Source organism: Phocoena sinus, chromosome 3 (assembly GCF_008692025.1).
Source record: "Phocoena sinus isolate mPhoSin1 chromosome 3, mPhoSin1.pri, whole genome shotgun sequence".
In the NCBI taxonomy this organism is placed as follows: domain Eukaryota; kingdom Metazoa; phylum Chordata; class Mammalia; order Artiodactyla; family Phocoenidae; genus Phocoena; species Phocoena sinus.
The window spans coordinates 76,790,003-76,804,164 of record NC_045765.1 but is presented as its reverse complement, the minus strand read 5'-3'; the positions used below and the strand labels follow the sequence as shown (position 1 = coordinate 76,804,164).

Here is a 14,162-nt window from a genome sequence, read left to right as displayed (position 1 = left end):
GATGTTGATCATCACCACTAAGCCTAAATCTGATACGGGACTTGGCAAGACTCCTTCCTGGGCAGAGCAGTCCTGGGTTTGCGCCTCACGGCTGTAAGCCAGTCTGTCCTCTCCCATCCTGGGAAGGCCGGCACTTGAAACACAGGCAATAAGAAACAATGAAATATGCCAATGCATTATGATTACTTTTAATAGAATGAGCCCTCCAGTGAAGACTGGGTATGGTTGACAACAAGCAAGAAAAGACATTGCCCCAGTTCTATGTTGGAAACCTTTGCAAGCTCTGCTCAGAGGAATTTGCATTTCAATAACAATGCGATAATGTCAGGCTGTTCACAACGTTGCAAAGCCTTCTCTTGCACACCTGGCTTGGGGAACTGGAAGTGGCTGTTTTCTAACAGCAATGGCAGTTCTGTTGTCCTTTTCATTCTTGGGAATGGATGTGTCTGGGCAGTATTCACAGGTCTTGCGTTCTGGACGTGATAAAATATGAAAACGAAAGCCCCACACTCCAAGATCTCCCAGGAGAATTAATGAATCAGCATATTCAACATGTTGAACTTCCCCTCATCACAAACGAACGGAAACACCATGTAGATAAAAGTTGACTTTTTAATAGAAAACTTTTCCCTGTACGCTGAACATCACTTTAAAAAAGACAAGTATCCAAAAGATGTTTGTTACCTTCCTCTTGGCTACGTATGAAACTACTCTGTTCCTTCTAGATGACACCAGTAGCATCTCCTCTTGTCTGGGCAAACATGGGATCATAACACAGGGTTGACTTAATTTATATTAGAAGTAAAACCATATTGCATGCAGTGGGACAACCATCTTGCCAATTATTTCAGATAATCACTACCCTAGAACACAGTACAGCAAATAATACCAACTTAGGTAATTTCTCATTAAGACGCTTATAGATCAGTAAGCTTAATTGTAAAAGCTAAGCATTTATAATTCGTAAGCACAGATTATGCTAAACTAGACAGGTTATGTGCTACTAAGAGTTTCGTGTAAGCTGCAAAATGATTCTTCACTCAGTAGTTTAGTCCATAAGTTGGCATTAATATACTACACCTAACTTTCATTAGGCCTCTCTAGTTAAAAGTTGAATGTAAGCAGCGCATTAACATCACGGTTCAGCTTCCTGATATCTGTTCTAAAACTCATGACACGGGAAAAGTACTGTGAATCAAAAGTTAGGCCTGTTTCTCTCCAGTGCCTATAGTGTTCTGGTCGTTACGGTTAGCACTCGGGAAAGAGTACTTTTAGGCGAAGGAAATACCACTTGGTCCAGTATCCCCAGCATAAGTGGCTTTCATTTGAAAGAATTGGGGCACTGCTCAAAGCCCCATTCAATCTTTGGAAGGCATGGCCTCGAATCCAGCTAGGAGCCAGTATATATCAACAATTTTGATAGGTAAATTCCTTTAAAATAAAAAATGATTCCTCTAAAGATTCAAAACACTCCACATCACTTATAAATTTCAGCTGTTCCCCAAGTGATATTTCATTCTTTATATGATCAGTCTGCAAATGATACAGAATCACATTTCTCATAAAATAAGAACCTAGTATGGTTTGCATGGCAAGATAATGGAAGCATGTTCAAGTCACCACTGTCTGAAAATGTTCCAGCAAAACGCAGCCTCCGAGGCATGGATGCCTCGGAGACACCAAAAAATCTGTAATCAGAAATCATTAATTAAGGTTACCTAAAGTCTACATTGTATTTGACTGACAGCCTCACAAAAGCACTGCTTACTTTTCGTAAGGCTGCAGCGTGCAATGTCGTCTCTGACCAGATACCAAAGAGTAATCACAACCTTGTCATTGTCGACAGGACAGCAAACTGAATTCCCACAAACTCTTCTTCGAACAAAAAAAGCTTCTGATCTGAAATATTAATCCCATTGTCCTCCCCACTCCATGCTTTTTTCTTTTTTTTTCTTTTTTTTTTTTTAAAAAAAACTATCTTAAAAGAATACTCTAAAACAAGCAGGACCTATTTTCTGACCCTGCGGAATAATCAGGGGTCCCTAATACTGAATTTACAAATGGATATTTGCTTCACAGAGATATTTGAGGGGGAGGTGGGGGAGGTCTGGGGGGATAATTGCAGCCTATGGGTAAGCCAGACCACATGATCAAAAACTGCTGTGACACTTAGAAGTGTTTCTCCGCAAGGAATTCCTGTGCCCAGAAGCCTGGTGAAGCCAGTAGCAATTAAGGCCATGTTATCCTTTTAATTTACTTCAAATTATTGGCCTCTAAGATCAATCATTTAGTGTGGTTGAGTAAGGGAGGGGTCAATATAATAGGCACGTGTATTAAAAATTCTTGTTGATCTTAAACAAAAATTTTGGCAGGCTGGATCTGGGGAAATTTAAAACGGCTGCTTTGAAGCTCACCCTGAAATAAAAACTAGTTATTTTCTAGTTTAAAAAAAATGACTAATATTCTAGATGAGGCCCATTTGTAATGAATTCAAGGTTTTCTTCTTCTGAAATCGCCTGGATTTTCAGTTGCTGCACTGCATGTCCTGAATTCAGTGCTGTTTGCTTCAAGTGTGAGGTGGTTTTATTTTATGTTTTAATTTACAAAGGAATTAAATGGTTGGGCTTAGACTGATGGAGGAGTCCTTGAAAGTCCACTCGAGAAATGGGAACTAAAACATTAAGAAGTGTACCAGTATCTGTTACACAAGGCCAACTCTACCTAACAAAGGAGAGCTGTGTTCTTCATCACACACGAAGCACATAAATCATGGGGTGCGTGTATCTCCCTCTTGTAGCAATTTAGTCCTCCAGATCTTTTCTTGACCAGGTCACACGAGATGTCCGCCACTGGAGAGCTTTTTCCTCATCAACCCGAAATAGCAAGATATTATAATCACGGGAAGAAAAAAAAAAACGCTCAGACACTCAAGAGCTGGCAAAACAGTAGACCTTTGGGCCAGTGTTGCAAAATGCAGTCAAATGGTCTCTAGCCCTTTAGGAATGTGCGTCGAACCAAAGAAAATAAAGGCGAAACCTGAAGGAAAGAAAGCACGAGTGTTTACATGGCCGTACCAAAGCACAACATACAACACTCGTGAGGTCATTTTATTTATTTAGCCATCTACAGAGCCAAAACCAAGTTGTGAAACTGAGATTTGAGCGAAGTCAGGAATGGCCTCGTTTACCTCCACGTTTAGAGACAGCCTTAATGAAGAGTTCGTACCCGTTGGCTTTCTTGTCGAAAGATGAAAGTGACATCAGCCCCTGGACTGTAATTTTTTACCAGCAAAACTGAGTAAGAGGCAAATCCTGGAGTAAATTATCAGCCTGGATGTGCACGTAACAAGGTCCAGAGAGACCCTCTCAGAAGTTGGCTCTTTTAATCCAACGCTGAATTATACGAGAAGCGGTTTTCAGTGCTTTCAGAAGACCACAATAGCCAAAATCACTGCAAGCCTCGCAAGCCTAGTAGATCTCAAACCTTTCCCAAGACGTCCCAACACTATCTGAGGCCCTGAAACTATGGCAACCGAATAAGAAAGTAGCCTCCATGATTAATAGATGAAGATCCCAGCGACAGTGTCTAGCTAGGGCCATCCTTCATGATGCGAGAAGAATTAGCACAGAATCCATCTCAGAAACCATTAACAAGTATTCTCCTTATAAAAATCCACTCAACTGCCATTCTGCTACCTATACCCCAGTTTAGAATGCCGTGAACAGTTGGGTTTCTAGTTATCGCTCACTCTGCAGAGATGAGAATGTTTTTAGTAACTCAGATGCTCACGTTTTTAGAATAGTGAAAGGCTTAATAGGCTGGTGTTCCACCTGGGTATCTGAGGCCTAAGAACAAAGGCATTCAAACACCAAAGTATGTGAATGAAGTCAAGTGGCTCTCAGGGTAAAAAGGAGAGACAGTTGTTGGATTGTTCTGGGTGTTTTTTTTTGTGGAGTGCAGTTTTTCGTAAAGCATTCCATTTTCAGGAAAGGAACGTTTCCATTCACCGGCTCCATCAGTATTCTCTTACTTTCCCCATTCAAGGACGGTAGGAGTCTGGGGGTGAGGCAAGCCCTAGAGTCGCTGCAATATTGATGAAAAGATTGAGTACGTTCCTGAAAAAAGGACTCGGGAATAGGAAAAAGGAAGGAAGAATAGATCCACAGAAAGCCTGGCTTTAAAACTCTCATATAACATTAAACCACAATTAATATATCCCTTATTTCCCAGTCCCTCAAATGCTTATTTTCCAATGGCATGTTTTCATTGTGTTCAATGCCAGATCCTGTTCTGTTCTATAAATGCTTCAAATCAAATCATGGCCAAAGGCTTGGTCTTAAACACGTGGGAGGGCAGAAGGGATAAGAGAGGGATAAATGGCATCAATTTTAGAGATTCTTCCGCTAAGGTTTTTGAATTGGCTTGGATTCTTTGAATTAAAGTTTCTGCAGATGGCAATTATAGGTTAGTTGGAAACCACTAGCAAGTGCCGAGTCATATTAAATGAAAGCCTCAGGTCTCAAGGCTGTATGTGGAAACATCTATTACTAACAGTACTTTCAAAGCAACAGTCGCACACTGGCTGCTCCACAGGACCTGGTCCTTCAGTCTTTGGGGCATGTGAATTGCTGACTTATTCCCCTCTCTGTATGTCCTCTTTCCACTTGCAAAATTGAAGAGAAAAACATTTTCCTAGATGAAAATAACTGTAATTCTAAGCCATGGAGGGATTCCTGTTCCTTCAGGGAACTGCAGCGATAATATTGCCCCTTTTGCTGTGCTTCTGAGGAGTCAGATAAGATAAGAAACTGTATGATTATCATTTGAATCAAATTTCAGGTTGTATAGCAATATATCAGCAGTAATCACCGTCTCCACTGCGGGCAGGTGACTACTTCCTTGCATTTGGTGGGGAAGGTGGTGGTTCGCTTCTGTGTGGAGATTCGGGTGCTCGCAAACTGTCACTGTTTCAGGCTTGGCCAGGGAAGATTGACCTGGCAAATATGGCCACCATAAAGACCCTCATGCAGTAGTCCCAGCCATAGCCTCTTGGAGAAGTTGATGGACAGCCAAGCTTCTCCCCTATGTGGTCCTTGGGGTCAATTCAACTCATCCCTGAACAGTCATTATGGGCAGCTCTCAGATTTCAAATGTGGGTACTCTCAGATTCTTTAGTGGGTGTATTTTACTTACGGTGTGAATGTTCCTTTCCAGTCCAAAGGTGTTTCCTTCGCATCATCTCTGTATGTCACAGATTTGTAAGGCCATTTCCTTTTGTACTCTCCCCACCAGGGCACTCTCCATGACAACTGTCACCCAAATAAAAATAATACTTTATATTTAATGAGTGTGTGTAGTGTATCAGGCATTGGGCCACGAAACTTACAGATGTCATATTTACTCTCCTCGACAACTGTAATACAAATGTAAACTGTAGCATTTTACAAAGGGAAACTGAGGCAGATAACTGGCTCAAAGTCACACTATTTGTAAATGGCAAAAAATGGGATGCAGTCTGTGTTGTGTCTGCCTAAGATGTGTGACCTCTGCATCACCTCCAGAGCTGTCTACAGCCCTCCCTCCAACAGTTCTTGCACATTTTTTATAAACTCATGCCACAAAATCGAACGAATTTGCCCTGTATTTGGTGGGGAAGATAGTAGCAAATAGCAAAGATCAAAACTTCTTTCCTCTCACTCCTAGTTCGCCCTGATGTGTCTGTTCTACGCTAATGCTTTCACCGACATGAGCTGTGTTAGAACTTACCTGAGCAGAAACAAGCCCTTACTTTTTTTTTTTTTTTTTTTTGCGCTATGCGGGCCTCTCACTGCTGTGGCCTCTCCCGTTGCGGAGCACAGGCTCCGGACGCGCAGGCTCAGCGGCCATGGCTCACGGGCCCAGCCGCTCCGCGGCATGTGGGATCTTCCCGGACTGGGGCACGAACCCGTGTCCCCTGCATCGGCAGGCGGACTCCCAACCACTGAGCCACCAGGGAAGCCCACTTTTTTTTTTTTATAATGCCTGGCAGAGTGCCACTCCTATGACCTTGCCCAATTCATTGGTCACATTGGAAACAATCACTAGTTGACACGGTTGGCATCTGATTCATAAAGTTGCCATCTGTACACTACGTAGATTGTGCATTTTCAGTGAATTTGAGGATCTTACTTAACTTCATAATGTGGTTTACATTAAAATGACATCAACACAGTATAATCTTTCTTTTATGATTTAGAAGACAATGAAGCAGGGTGTCTGCTAGGCCTGAGGTCTCGGGAGCGGAGGAAGGAGTCAGCATCAAACTTTTCAAATTTCCAGACTGCATTTAAAAAAATTAATTAATTATTTTTTGGCTGTGTTGGGTCTTCGTTGCTGCGCCAGGGCATTCTCTAGTTGTGGCGAGTGGGGCTACTCTTCGTTGAGGTGCGCAGGCTTCTCATTGCGGTGGCTTGTCTTTGTTGTGGAGCGTGGGCTCTAGGTGTGTGGACTTCAGTAGTTGTGGCACGTGGGCTCACTAGTTGTGGTTTGAGGGCTCTAGAGCGCAGGCTCAGTAGTTGTGGCTCACAGGCTTAGTTGCTCCACAGCACGTGGGATCTTCCCAGACCAGGGCTCGAATACATGTCCTCTGCATTGGCAGGCAGATTCTTAACCACTGCGCCACCAGGGAAGTTCCAGAGTGCATTTTGTATTTTACCGAATATAGCTACATTCATGATTTCATATTATTCTCCCAGCAGTCCTACTAGATAGAAAGCATAGGTTTACTATTCACAATTTTTATTTAAAATAATGCAGCTTGAGAAAAGTGGCTTGTCTGTTGTAGTGAGTCTGGAACACAGGTTGTCCAACTCCAACAACATGGTCTTCAACAACAGTTATCACCGCACTGGGACAGGATAGAAAGGTGGGTTAATGGGCATACTATTTCCTCCTGGTAGGAAGTTGAATTTTATTTAATAAATTTATTTATTTATTTTTGGCTGTGTTGGGTCTTCGTTGCTGCGCACGGGCTCTCTCTAGTTGCGGTGAGCGGGGGCTACTCTTCGTTGCGGTGCGCGGGCTGGCTTCTCATTGCAGTGGCTTCTCTTGTTGTGGAGCACGGGCTCTAGATGCGTGGGCTTCAGTAGTTGGGGTGTGCAGGCTTAGTAGTTGTGGCTTGCGTGTTCAAGAGTGCAGGCTCAGTAGTTGTGGCACACGGGCTTAGTTGCTCTGCGGCACGTGGGATCTTCCCGGCCCAGGGCTCAAACCCATGTCCCCTGCATTGGCAGGCCGATTCTTAACCACTGCGCCACCAGAGAAGCCCCAGAAAGTTGAATTTTAAAAGCTACTATTAGCAAACTCCAAAAAGGCAAGAAGGTTCTGTGGCCAGTGGTTAAAATGCAGAACAAATGAGTCCAAGGTCAAAAGCTCAGTCTCCGTAAGTGCTGGCTGTCTTCTTAGCTCTGTTTCTCAGAAGGGTGATTCTACCTAACTCACATTCCCTCCAGCTTCAACCAGGTGTCCCACAGATGTGTGCTCTTGGCTATAGAAGGGGACTGACTGGATGTGAGTGTGGGAACGATCAATCCATCACGAAGACTGGAAAAACAACCCAGAGTGAATGCTCCACTGATGGTGCATGAGACGTGTCACCTATGTACACGGAAGACAGTGTGACACACACACACTCATGCAGGCAGAGAGGCGTCTCATTTGATGGACACATATCGTAGAAAAACAAGAGCAGGCAAAAGAGAGAAAGACGGGTTGTTTGCAAAAAGATTCACTCTTCATTCATTCAACAAATACTTGTTATGAAAGCGCTGTGATGTGCCAGGCATAGGTTTAGGTGCTGGAGATACAGCAGTGAAAGAAACATAATGGCATCGCGTCTAGCAGAAGACGGAAAATAAATGAGGACCACAGACAGTTTGTCAGGATGTGAAAAGTGCTAAGAGGAAAAAAAAAAAAACCTGAGGCTGTCCACTGGGGTAAGGAGTGTTGCGACAAAAGGGTGAAGCAAATATGATCAGGAAAGCCTTCACTGAGGAAGTGACATGTGAGCAGAGAAACTGTAAGTGCAGGGGAGCAAATCCTGCAGCTCTCTGGGCAGAGGACCGCCCCAAGACTTGAAAGGGCAAGTGCAGAGAGACCCTGCAAAGGGGCCCGGGGGGAGCACGCCCAGCATAGTCAAGTGACCCCAAGGAGGAGTGGAGGTCAGAGAGGTGGGGACCCGAGTGCAGATCATGTGGAACCACAAAGGCCATAGAAAGAACTCTGGCTTTGACTGGAATAAGATAGGAAAGCATTTGAGCACATGTAACCTGATCTGTAAAAAAAAAACTATATCACTTCAGCTGCTGTGTTGAGAAAAGACTGTAGGGGGCCAAGAGCAAAGCCCGGAGACTAGCTGGGAGCCTAACACAGCAGGTTCCCCAGCAGGAGGAGACAGTGGCTTGGCCAATGTGAGGGCCACTGAGCTGGAAGACCTAGAGGGAGTCTGCATGCTTTCTGAAGGTGGGGCTAACAACACGGCAGCTAGAATGGATGCAGATACCATAAAGAGAAGAGTCAAGGATGACTCCTGAGTTTTTTGGCGTGAGCAAACTCAAAGGATGGAATTGCCATTTACCAAGATGGAGAAGATGATAAGAAAAGCATGTGTGGAGGAGAAAGATCCAGAACTAGGTGTTTGGAGCATTTGGGTTTGAGATGTCTATTAGATTCTACCCCCTGTAGGCATTGTGTATATCACAGATCCAGGAGAGAGGTCTGGGCTGAGGGGGTTATTTGGGAAACATCGAAGTATTGATACTTGTGTGTGACGTTCTCCATTAGTGGAATTAGAATTATTCTAATAAAAAGGTTTGCAAGAACTCATCTGCTTCACAAAGCAAGATACCCTTGTGTATAAACTATATAGTGATAGTCCCATGCTGAGAAGTATCCCGAACTCACTTCTCCCCTTGAGGTTTGTGTGGTATGACATCTTACTTGCCCATTTCAGAGGGATTAAATGCCTCCCTCCCTTCCCTACCTTACCACATCCCCAAGAGGCAATTGTGTGGTTGCCAGCAGAGAACAGCTCAGTCGCTCTTACAGCACATCTTAAGGCAGAGGAGAAAAGCCTTCACTCTGGAATAGAAATCTCTCAGAGACAACTTGGCTCCAGGGCACCCCAAGAGAGTGGGGGGCACTGATACGGGAGGGCCCAGCGGGATGCTTCCAGGTTTCCCCTTCCCCTGGAGATGTGAACACCCAGGGAACACTCGCTGTGGGACGAGGGCAGTGAACTGTCGAAACCTAAAGTGTGTGTGCAGGGCGGGTGGCAGCGCCGAGATACGTGCGGGCTTTTCCACCGTCGCAAACGGCAGATGCCTGATTAAAGCATCTGCAATTAGTTTGGCTTGTTCTGTGATTCCTTTCTGCAAACAAATATGATGGGAGAATATATTAGCTCTTGGCAAATCTGGTTCTAAAAAAATTTTCTCTCCCGTGATTACTCTTTTGTCCTGCTCAGAAAAGAGCTGAAGCACTCTGTACACACCGTGAAGTATGTGACTTACCTCCTTGTCCAAAACAGTATTTTCCCTTCCATTTCATAAAGGAGTGCAACTACCCATTTGCCTTTAAAGCATGAGGATTTATTTTGTATTTAATACAAGTTCTTAATTTGGGTTTCTTAATTTTATTCAATGAATGTAACAGTCTTCCTAATTCTTGCCATCCTTCTGATTCAACACACTTGGCAATGTTATCCACCTCCTCAGAATGCAAATGCTATATTTTTTTAATGATGGGAAAAGCATTCACTAGACTTCGAAAGAACTCTAGGGGTGAGTGTTTGTGCGTGTGTCTCTGTGTGTGTAAATAAAGAGTTGCACTTATTGCCACTTTACAATAACCACTTACTTGAAGGCAGAGATTTTCTTTTTCACTGTAGGGAAAAAAAAAAAAAAAGCCTAGGTCTATTCTAAGTGGAGAAATGTGAACTGTTTGGGACTATTTCTTTCATTTATTCATTCAATATTTACTTGAGTTTCTACAGTGGTTCTTATGAATTTTTAACCTATTTAAACTTAGATGTTTTATCCAATAAGTACATTCTGCAGGTAGCTACTGAGATCATGATTTTGGGTGTCCGCTGAACATTTACATATGTGGATTACATGCATTATGAGAGTGTGGCCCATCTCTAAACGGTGATAACTGCAAAACAGAACGCTTTGGGAAGATTGTCACCAAACAGTGTAAATGAGAAACATGAACTAGAATGCCTCTTTATATCAAGTTGAAAAAAGACATAACACAAAAAAAGAGGTTTAAATCTGTTAGTCATTCATTTCTCCTTTCAGATTGGTCTGCAAAGTGCCTCATGTAAGAATGTCCTAAACCCAAAATAATAACAGAGAGTGGGGGGTTACTCAAGAGTTGAATAAAAGTCACCATATAAACAAGCATGGGTAAACCAAATTCAAATAATTAGTGCAGTTATTTTTTAACAGATGGTTTAGGTTAATAGGTGGAGACACAGTGTTGCCACTGTAGTATTTAAGGTTAGGTTAATAATTAACTTTCGTGCCTGGAGTAGTTTAATCAAAGCTTACTGTAAAAACTGCTCCATGCAGACTAAACAGGGTATTCAAAAAACCATGCAAAATACTTGCAAACTTGACCTCTGGTAGTCATTTGGAAAAAGTGTGAAAAAAGAAGATGTTTTCATTCAGAAATGTGCACTAGTATCTTTACTTTGGGGGAAAAACCTTCATAAAGGGTTCATATTATCTGGAACCAACAATCTTCTCCCTGCCATGAAGAGTAGCTGACTGTGGACTTCAAATGCCCAAGATGTATGTTGAAAGGAAGACCAGACAATTATCAGGATTAGAGGAAGGCAAGGCAAAGGCACTCGACCTTCGTACCCGGAAAGACTTCAGAACCGGCGCTGGGGGGCATTAAATAGCTTTTCTGAGACCTGCTGGCAGAACACTGTGACAGGGTTAAACATCTTTTCAGATACCAAGCAAAGAAAGTTGGGCGTACATGTGAGAGAGTGTGTATGAGTGTCTTCGCGCCCCTGTGTTTTAAGCCTTTCATGGATCACATTCAATTGCAACTTGATTTTCATCCAGCCTAGGCAAGAGAGCGATCCCACTGTGGCCGTCCCTGGCCACCACATTCCCAAAGCAGACGCCTTTCTCCCAAGGACCGATGCGGATTGGTAGCGGGGCTGCCCCCTGCAGTACAGGCAGGAGGCGGCCCCTGGAAATGCTCGCCTTGGCCGTGAAAACATTCCTACCCCGCTCCACGCACACCTGATTTCCTGCTCTGCCCCTCCTTGAACACCCGCCGGCTGGAAAACAGCGCGAGGGGTGCAGGAGGCTGGGATGCTGAGCTTGGAGCCAGCGAGCCCGGGCCCGTGTCCACACGCACCCGCGCGCCAGCCGCTGTCCACAGTGGCCGCACCAGCTTCCTGAGTGCTGCGCTGAACTTCCCCTTCTCGCCCCTCCTTAACGCCCACCCCTTGCTCAATTGCTTGAGAGACTGGGCCAGCAAGTGCAGCGCCACGACCCCAACCAAGCTGACCACCGGCCGGGGTGGCACTCTCCGAAGGACCGGCTCCTACCTCCTAGCCGTACGTATCCTGGGGTGGTTCGCCCGCCTCCCTGGGGGTTCCGTTTCCCGCCGGCTGTACATGCTGAGCCCCAATTCTGTAGTGTCCCCCACCCCTGGCCTTCAGAGAAACTTTCCAGAAGCGCCTGGTCGAGTGGCCCCGCGCTGGAAAAAAAGGAGGCGGCGCTGGGCGGAGGGGCGGCGAGGGAGCGGGAAAGAGGAGTCCTGTTTCCTTTTCCCCATACCCACAAATCCAGACTGTTCCCTGGCTCCCCCTGTACCGTTACGGTCGTGGGAGGAGGGAACGGATCTCAGGATCCTGCTTTGCACTGTGTAACACGGTGGGGAGCTGAGAAAAAAGCGGAGCATCTGGGGGAAGAGACACTTGCCATCCCAGCAGGGTCGTGAGGAGTGGGTGGGCACTGTCGGGCTTGCTCCCGAGTGCCCCACTGCCAGCGAAGCAGCGCTCTAGACGCAGCAAGTAGTCCGGACAATCCAGAACCTGGGGCCCGGGCAGAGCTCTCGTCTGGTTAGCAAGCACTGAGCCATCTCTTGCCTGGTCTTCTCACCCTTCCCCCTCCCGGGACACCTTCTTTCCCGAGAGGGACCTCGTAGATTCTAGAAGACGGCACAGTGGGCGCCAGTCCCGGCGTGGCGGGTTCTGTGCTTGAGGGGGACACAGACGCGACGGAGGCTGTCTTCGCCGCCCAGGAGGGAGCTGCGGCGGGGAATAGGACCCAGGGCGGGGGCGCCGCGGCACACTGGGAGGAGGCCACTCGTTCGAGCAAACAAAGCCCGGAACCTCTGGTGCCAGCGTCCGAGGGAGCCGGGATGTCACCAAGTGGTAGGGTGCGCGAGTGCCAGGGCCATTACAAGTTTCCCGCACTCCACTGAGCCCAGCCCAGACCCCGCACCGACAACAAAAGATTCTCTTTGCTTCCCCACCGTATCTGCGGAACCCCTGAACCCAAACCTCGTGCCGAGCGAAAACAGCGCTCTTCTACCCAACCTCCTCCAGCCCTGGAGGGCAGAACCCCTTCCCCTGCCTTCGCACCAGGACCGGGCACTTCCGAGAATCTCACCCTTTCAGGGCTTCTCTGCTGCCTGCTGGCCCGAAAGTGAGGACGAGCCCCCGGGTACTGCATACACATCCCAGGGCCAGGGAGCTATCCGCGCGGTTGGTGTCCCGGGCGGCGCCTGGCGTGTGCGCAGCGCGGGTGGGGAAGCTCGCAGCACGGAGCCCGGCGGTCTCTGGGGCGCAGGGTGGAGAGGAGCAGCGGGCAGGATTCGCGACTGCTCCCCCAGGGCCGGGCAACGCTCGGGAGACTGACACAAGACAAAATAAAACGCAAGCACCACAAAGCCGAGACAGGGCGTGCGGACCGCGTTCCCGGGACCCGCAGGAGGGAGCCGAGCCGCCCGGGAGGTGGGGCGCGCCGGGGCGCCCCAGTCGTACCTTTTCGGTGCATCGACGGGCAGGCGGCCGGGGCTCGGAGCGGGCTGGTACAGCGTGTATCCCATTTAGTGATCCATTATCGAGGGGATCTCTCCGGGCCGCGAGCTGCGCTCTCTCCTTCGCAAGCCTTTGTCATTCCTACATGTGTGCTTGTCTCTTTGGGGTAACAGTCGCGGCGACTACTTTCTGGGATGCAAACGCGCTGTATTCATCTCCAATGACAGGCGGAGAAGGGGAGAGGAAGAAAGAAAGAAACCAACAAGAAAGGAGTAAATGTTCAAGAAACTCTTCTCCAAATCCAAATTCCACTTGGATTCCACTCCGGCAATCCCTTCGGTGGTGTCTGCGCCGATTAACAAGTCATTTCAGGGTGGGGGGGGGGGGCGGGGTGGGGGCTGGCGCAGGGGTTCGCCCTCTAGCCCCGCTCCACGGCTGGGAGCGCTACGCCGCGGGTGTGGCAATGCTGGCCGCTGCCGCCGCTCCTAAGCGGACATCGCGGGCGGTCGGCCCCGCGGAGAAGCGCCGCTGCTGCGTCCGGAGCGCCTGGACAGCCGAGTGCGTGGGGAGCGGAGTTGGCTGCAACCTCACCCCGTGCGGCTCACTACTCCTCTGTCACCCGAGAGGCCGCCGCTCCGGGGCGGAGCCAAGTCCCGGACTGGATTGCGCAGAGCGGACTCTCCTCCTGCAACCCCGCCTCCTTTGGCTGGCGTCTTCTCCGACCCAAAGGAGAGCTGCGGTCTATGTGTGCGAACACTAGCGAGCGAGGCGGAGAGACGGAGAACCTACGCGGTTTGGCCGCAGGTGGAGCCTTGGATCGACTGGCCAGCGCAGCGTCCTTCCACCACTATTCCCGGCCCCGCCGCGCGCTCGGCCGAGGTCCCCGCGGGGGCGATGCCGGCAGGAGGCCAGCCCTTGCCTCCCCCAGCCCCGCATTTGCTGTAGCAAAAAAAAAAAAAAGAATCCCGGACAGCATTGCTGAGCTCTGACAAATCAGAAAAATTAATAAAAATAGACGTAGTGCAGGAGCGAGTTACAAGAAAGGATTTCATCGATTATCTTAAATGGAAAAGTTTTAAAGGATGAGGGTGAGTGAACGGCGAACCTTTCTAATTCG

The 14,162-nt window shown here is 47.4% G+C and overlaps 1 protein-coding gene across 3 annotated transcripts in view; it reads right to left on the bottom strand.

Moving 5' to 3' along the window:
- Positions 1-13,836, bottom strand: part of SEMA6A (semaphorin 6A) — a 129,582-nt gene extending 115,746 nt beyond the window's left edge. For all 3 annotated transcript variants that reach the window (XM_032628783.1, XM_032628784.1, XM_032628785.1), the window contains exon 1: positions 13,049-13,836. The gene's annotated coding sequence lies outside the window, so the exon portion shown is untranslated. The remainder of the gene's footprint in view (positions 1-13,048) is intronic.
- Positions 13,837-14,162: the final 326 nt, after the last annotated feature.